Below are 8,175 nucleotides of genomic sequence, written 5' to 3'. Positions count from 1 at the left end.
TTGTTCTAAGAATTTATAGCATCATATCTAAAACAGAAGATGTGCTTTCCACATATTAGTCTTTCATATACTCCTACTGCTTGAATTTAGATATTATTTTTCTTTAAATTAACCCGTTAAAAATTAAGTGTATCTATCTAAACAACTGAAGCTTTATACCACTACCACGAATGGAAAATTGGTATCACTTACTGTAAATAGAAGAGACAAATAAAAATATCTATATGATAATAAAAATAATATATTAAATTCTAGTTAGATACTATTGTCAGACCAGTGTTTGAGTTTAAGGTCTTTCTTTGTTGAAAATGGAGAAAATATTTAAAAAATATGTAAATATATGATTCCATACAAAAACTTTCTTTTGACATTATCAAAAGAATAGAAAGAGAATATAAAAGTGATAACTGTCTCACTGTGTGATTCAGTGTTACTAAACTTTGTGTCCAGATTTCCCCTAAAATTGCCTCTTATGTCTCCTAGGTCCATAAGGTAGGTAAGATGGACTATAAAGTCCAACATCTGGATTTAAATGCTGACTTCCATCACTTACTGACTCTGTAACTTTGAGCTTGAGACATCACCTCTCCCAGTTTCATTTTTTCCTCATCTGTGAAATGAGATAACTGGTGCCTATTTTACAGACTGATATGACAGTTAAATGATATAATATGGGAAACCACCAAGCATGTGCTCTAAAATGTTAGTTCCCTTCTGGGAACTAGGCCTTTAATTCTTGACTTTAATTCTCTTGGTCTTCAATTTCAATGACTAATCCTCCCTGTTCAGGCCACCCTTGAGTCCTCACAGTCAAAGTTTCAAAGTTCTATTTAGTGAGTTGGTGATTTATATTTTGTAGTTGACATTTATATCAATATGTTGTTATAGTTTGAGGGAGGGGGTTTGTTGTGGATATTCTTTCTTTTAAGTTGGTTTTACTAATACATAATTTACATTTAGTGAAATTCATGATTTTTAGTGTGCAGTTCTGTGACAGATACACAGTTTGGTAAGCACCACCACCTGTATGTGCTTTTAAAAAAAATTTTTTTCACCTATCCCCCCACCACACCTCCCCTTTGAAAACCATCAGCTTGTTCTCTGTATCTGAGTCTTTACTAGTTTGGTTTGTTCTTTTTTTTTTTTTTAGATTCTATAAGTGAAATCATACTTTTTTGCATGTTCTTTTAAAGTCAGCTTCCACTCTAGGCAACCATTGATAGATTTTTTGTTCTTGTAGTTTTGCTACAAGTCAGTTGGGCTAATTTGTTTGAGAATAAGTCATCAAAATTGGGGAAATTTGGAAAGGTCAACACTGACTCACCAAGAACATCCAACATTTCCAATTTTCTCCTTTATCACATATTTGACCATGATTCCTTCTTCCACTGTGAGAGTCACACACATTCCAGGTAGAGGCAATTGGCATTTGGAATATAATTTCTCCATCTGTACAAAAGCAAGGGCAATTGGGGGCTAATGCATGTCTTTAAATTCACATAACTACTAAAATGGCCAATTAAAATTACTTGAATAATTCAAAGGTATATACAAGAAAATAAGAAAAATCTGCTAACCAAGAAAGGTACAATTACTTTACTTCTTCATGAAACACCAATTGAATTCCACATTTTGAAAAGATAAGATGACAATAAATATTCATATGTTTCACATATTTTAAAACAAAAGCTAGGGAGAAAAATGCAGACTACAGGGAAAGTCTATGGTTTAAATTCCCTTTACAGATTTTATAATAACCTTTATCTTCCCACATTTTTTCCCTTTATTAGTATCATGAGACAGCCAGACTTAATTACCTCCTTTTAAATTATGTTTCTTATTTCTTTCTTTGGCTCATTTACTTGTTTATTCTTTTAGATGTGGATTGATGAGGTTGGAGCAGAAAAATGAAGACAAGGAAATTCTTTTTGTGTCACTTTTTATGAGAGAAGTTAGATTTTATTTTCTTATTTAGATTGCAAAAAAAGTTCGTTAGCTTGAAGGTGTGGGTGGCAAAGAAATTATTCTTTGAAGGAAAAAGGGCTTATTCATTCAATAATTATATCTGTTAGTGCAGAAAGGATCACTATATAAACAGGGTGCTGAGACAATTAAATATTAGGAAAAAAATCAAGTTACATCACTTCTCACCCTAGAATAAAAATAAATTCAAGATAGACTATAATTTAAATGTGAAAAATATAAATAAATCTGAAGAAAATATAATTGTTTATCCGATGTTAGAATGTAAAAAGAAGAAACTGCAATAGAAAAACAACCATAGGTCTGCAAAAAATAATAAAAATAAAGACAAAAAAGCCAAAGAAATTATCTTACAGCAAATAAAATTATTATAAACATGTAACATATATCAAACATTCATACTAAATAAAGAAAACATTTACATCTCATTTGAAATTGGCCAAAAAACATAAACAAGTAATTCAAAGAAGAAATAAAAATTAATAATAAATACAGGAAAAAATTCTATCTCACAAGTAATAAAAATAAAGTGATAGCTTCTGGTTCTGGTCAAGACAAAATAAGCACATCCCACCCTACTTCTCCTGCTAGTTACAACTAAAATTCTGGACCCCCATAAAGCAATTCTTTGAAGATTTTGAAAGGTGGAATCAAGAAGATGGTTGGGCTAATAAGCAAGACTTAACAGTGAGTTCCCTGGCATCATTCTTTTCTTATCTATATCTTGGTCTGGATGCTGGAGCTGCTTGCAACTCATAACCATTAATGAGTACAGAATAAAAATAAAGTCTCAGGGAAAATCTGCTCCCTTTATTCAGAGGACTGAGAAGAGAGAGGCCCTGTAGAATGGAATCCTGTTACTCAACTCCCACTACTAACACCACAAAAGAAAGCGTCCCCCTCTCACTCCCCACCAGCACAGCTGTGTATTCAGGCAGTATCCCTTTCTTTGCCTCTCCCCATTGAGTGCATCCGACAAAGAGTGTTGTAGAGGAGCCCTACCAACTCATTCCTTCCTACACTTCCTACACTGGGCAAATGCCAGTAAAGATGTGGTGACCCACCCCCATCCCCTGACATGATTGCTGCACTCACAGAGAAGTGGAACTCTATAGGATTGTCCACTCCCTTCACTAAACAAACATCTGCAGAGGCAGCATCTACTTCCCTCATCCCCAAACTGGAGAGTTGGGGAGGATCACTGAGAAGAGGGGGTTAGAGAAAGAGATTCTTTAATTTGTATATGCAGTCCCAGGCTGACCCCGAGGTGGCCCGTGCATGAAACGGACCAGAATGAACACAGCGAACACTTTGAGAACTTGATTATGGTATTAAAAAAAGGCACCCAGGTTTCAGGTTTGCCTCTAGGTAGTACAGAAGTGGGACAGATCAGAATAGCACTTCAAAAACTTTAAAATGAAATTGGCATTTGAACCATAGCCCCCATGATTATAGATACAAAAATTCTCTAAAAAAAATTAGCGAATATATAAAAAGAATAATACATCATAGCCAAGTGGTGTTTATTCCAGAATACAAAGTTGGTTTGACACTGAAAAACAAATTAATGCAATCTGTCATGTGTACAGTCTGCAAAAGAAAATTTGATTGAGGCAAAAAAGGTCTTTGATAAAATTTAGTACCTATTCATGCTACAAACTCTCAGCAAAGTGGAAATAGAAGGAAACTCCCTCAACATGATAAAAAACAACTATAGAACCTGGAGCTCACATTATATTCAATATGACAGATGGAATATTTTTTCCCTAAGATCAAGAATAAAGCAAGTATGCCTGCTCGCATTACTCCTATCCAACGTAAAGATGTTCTAGTTTGTACACTAGGGCAAGCAAAAGAAATACAATTTGGAAAGGAAGAAATATAATTTTTCTCTTTATGATTAGGGGTTAGGCAAATAGTTCTTAGCTATGACATCATAACCATGATCTATAATAGTGAGTTTATAAATTAGACTTTAACAAGCAAATGTTTTTTTTCTGCTAAGGCACTGTTAAGAGAATGAAAAGATAAGCTATAGACTGGGAGAAAATATTTGTTAATCATATGTCCAATGGATAACTTCTCATCAGAATACATAAAGAATTCTCTGAACTCAACAGTAAGAAACTAAGAAATCCAATTTAAAAATGGGTAAAATACTTGAATATACACTTCACCAAAGATATACAGATGGCAAATAAGCAAACAAAAAGATTTCAGCATCACGAGGGATATACAAATTAAAGCCACAATAAGATACTACGATGGACTATTAGAATGGCTAAAATAACAAAATACTGAAATTATCAGGTGCTCATGAGATGGCAGAGCAACTGGATGTCTCTTACATTACTTGTGGAAATGTAAAATGGTGCCACCATTCTGGGAAATAGTTTGGTAGTTTTTTATAAACAAATACTTATCATATGACTGAGCAACCCCACTCCTGAGTCTACCATGGAGAGATGAAAACTTCTATTTACACAGACACCTATACTTAAATGTTCATAGCCTAAAATGAAACAAATCAAACGCCCTGCACTCGGTGTACAGATAAACTGTTGGATATTCATATCATGAAAGACCATACAGGACTTAAAACAAACTATTAACACACATGACAACATGGATGGCTTCCAGGAGCGTTATCCTGAAGGTAGAAGCCAATCTCACATCAAAAAAGTGCGTCGTTTCACTTGATGTAAAACTGCCAAATGACAAAATCATAGTGACAGAGAACAGATTAGTGGCTGCCACAGGGGTTATGAATGGGAAAGTGAGTGGCTATAAAGGGATAACACAATGGAGTGTTCATGGAATAGCTCTATATTCTAATTGTGGCAGAGGTTATACAAATCTACACATGTAATAAAATTAATAGAACTATACATTCTATCCACCTCCAAAAAATAACAAAGGGGAAACTGCACAAAAAGAATCCAACAAATCCCAAATAACACTGGTCATTTAGGTGTTACTATTGTACCAATGTCAAACTCTTGGTCTTGAAAACTGCACTAAGGTTATTCATATATGATGTTATCCTTGAGGGAAGCTGAGTAAAAGCTACATGGAGACTCTGTATGTATTTCTAAAAGCTTTTTAAAAAAGAAATATAATCTTATATGTTTTTTTATTATTATTTATTATTATTTATGCCTACAGCATCTGGTCTTCCTAGGCGGTCTCCCATCCAAGTACTAACTAGGCCCAACCTTGCTTAGCTTCTGAGATCAGACATGTTCAGGGAGGCATGGCCATAGACCATGGACCGTGGCTCCACTGGGGCGTGAACCCAGGACCTTCTACGTGTAAAGCAGACTTGGTAGCCGCTACACTATGGAACCATGTCTTAATCCTATATTTTTATCGAGATATAATTGACATAATATTATATTAGTCTTAGGTGTACAACGTAATGATTCAATATTAAGAGCTTTTTGAAGTACCATATACATACCACAAAATTCACTCACTTTAAGTATACAATTGAATGGTTTTTACTAAATTTACAGAGTTGCAAAACCATTACCACTATTTTTAGAACATTTTCGTCACTCTCAAAAGAAACATGCTTATTTGTAGTCACTCCCTTATCCCATCCCCAGTTCCAGGCTACTTTCCGTCTCTATACGTGTGCCTTTTCTAGTCTCTGTGTTATTTTTGCAACTTCTGTGATAGTATAAAATTTCAAGGTAAAAATGTTAAACATAATTTTTAAACTTGAATATTTGTCTTTTTTTTATATTTCAGTAAAATTTTCTGGTAAAATTAGAAACCCAAGATATCTCAACACAGGACAGGGAAAAATCAACTATTAGTGGCAATTAATTCACCATAGGAAACAGTAAGAAGTAAACAAGGTATGTAAGGCATTTAGAAGCTTATTTCTGTAAGTGATATAAAATGATATTTCTAAAAATTCCTACAAATTTTAAAGTGTCAATGGTAAAGTAGAAAAACAACATTAAAATTTTAGATTAAAATTCTAATAATCATGTTGATGAACATTAAAGTATTTCTCAAAGCCTTTTACCAAAAGGAAATTCTGATCAGAGAAAAAAACAATATAAGAATTTCATAGAAGAGAAAAAAATAAACTCAAGAGCTAATACATTATTATAAAATTGTACTTCGAGATCTTCTGTAAATTCTAAAGCTACTGTATATATGTTTATATGCATGTATAAGTGTATATATGCACATATATACATACACGTACGTATATATTTAGTAGATACATGTTTTACAACAATGATAGTGCTTTAAAATATCAAAATTCTGAGTTTACTCAGACCAAATAAAGAAAATACACATATTTTTGTTTTCAGATAATAAAAATGCCTTTTAAAATAAAGCAATTTTAACCTAATACCTTATTCAAGAGAACACCTTATTCAAGGGAGTACGTATTGGTGTACATTTTTTAAAAAGCAATCTTATAATATGTATCAAAAGCCTTAAACTAGTTCATTACTTGGTTTCAGAAATCACCTTTGTGAGGAAATGTGAGGTATGGACAAGAATAGTGCACAAAGATGCCCCCTATATCTTTACATTTTAATGGTGAATGTTTTTTTAGAAAAAAATATTTGCATTATAATGTTGAAAATTTTGAAAAGTCTAAATCTACATTGTAGAAGATGAGTTAAAAATTGTGTTAAGTCCACATAATAAAATTTTTAAGGTAGTCTTTGAATATTACATTTGTGTGAACAATATCATAATGGAAAGATGCTTATAATATAAAATAAATTTGCAAATCAGAGTACAAAACTACATATATGCATATATTATATATAAACATTCATATTTTCCTTAATTTATGCTATTTAATATACATTTAATAAAATGTTAATAAATACATTTTTAAACTTACATGTAGATTATATATTATATATATTTTAGATATCAGTATATTAAATGTCTATTTTAGCCATTTATATATTTATTTATATATTTACTACAATATTGATAGTGATTATTCTGAATGGCGGGATTATGAATTACTTTCAGTTTATGCTTTATATTTTTGTCACATATGGGAGCATGCTTAATATTATGATCAGAAAAATACTATGCCTCGAGAGTGAGGAGACCTGGTGATTAACTTCTATGTTGCCACTAATCAGCCAACTCCAGATGAATTATTAAAACATCCCAGTTTTCAAGTATCTCACCTGTTACAGAAGGAATTAGCTTATGTTATTTGAGAGTTTCCTTTAGCTCTGTTATTTTACCATTTGATTACCTAACACGTGTGAGGCATTCTACGAGGCAATACAAAATGGACCTTAATGTCCAGTCAGGAGGAAATGATTGTATACATAGAAATCCATCTAGCACCAGGGGGAACTTGCTGAGTGCTATGAGGGTTAGTCAAGGAGAAGCCACATCTGGCGGGGTGAACAGAAACATTTTTATGAAGGAATTAGCACAATCAGCCTTATCTCTTCTATTCCCAGTTCAGCTGATTTTCTCCTCTATAATTTTCTCAATTGGCTTCCAATTTTATTCCATTAGTAGTTTGGATCATTATTCGTTTTTATTTCAATTTCCTCCACAGTGAGCCCTGTCAGCAGCCAAAGAGTGACACAAAACCAGTGAATTGGAATCCAAAAGAACAAATCGCAGCTCAGTTAACAAACATGTTGGCTAAATGCCGGCCTCAGTAGGAAACAGTCAGCCAAAATATTTATCAACAAGATTTTAATTCTACAGTTTGATTTAAATTTCTGCTCAGCTGAGTGTGTGTTATATCTATCTAGCTGGTAACTCTGGAGTTCTAATCAAAGGACCTTCAAAGCAGCTATACAAATATTGGTATTAGCATTTCAGTTGCCAACCTCAGATGGTATGGCTCTTGAACACATTCAGACACCACCCTGAGTTGTTGGCAGCCCTTTAAGATATCCTTTAGAGTGTTTATTATCTGGCTTTTTGCATCATTCCAGTTGTATGTCCCTCACCTCCCTGTTGTGGGCTTCTAGAACACAAATGTTAGTGTTTTGTTTTGTTTTTTTAATAAATTTATCTATTTAAAATAGTTTCAAGTATACAGTACATTGGTTACACATTTATATTGTTCATAAAATGATTCCCCCAATTGCTCCCTCCCTCCCCTGGCCCTCCACTTAGCCATCATATTAATGCTAATTGCATTCCCTGTGCCATGCTCCCCATTCTTGTGCC

The 8,175-nt window shown here is 33.2% G+C and overlaps 1 protein-coding gene and 1 pseudogene across 3 annotated transcripts in view; both read right to left on the bottom strand.

Moving 5' to 3' along the window:
• CPNE4 (copine 4) overlaps nucleotides 1–8,175 on the bottom strand; it is a 461,395-nt gene that overhangs the window by 268,290 nt on the left and 184,930 nt on the right. The gene's annotated exons all lie outside the window — the stretch shown is intronic.
• LOC111736984 lies at nucleotides 5,140–5,248 on the bottom strand (annotated as a pseudogene).

The sequence above is a fragment of the Pteropus vampyrus genome, unplaced genomic scaffold (genome assembly GCF_000151845.1).
Source record: "Pteropus vampyrus isolate Shadow unplaced genomic scaffold, Pvam_2.0 Scaffold1, whole genome shotgun sequence".
NCBI lineage: Eukaryota > Metazoa > Chordata > Mammalia > Chiroptera > Pteropodidae > Pteropus > Pteropus vampyrus.
This window is presented reverse-complemented; position numbering and strand designations above follow the sequence as displayed.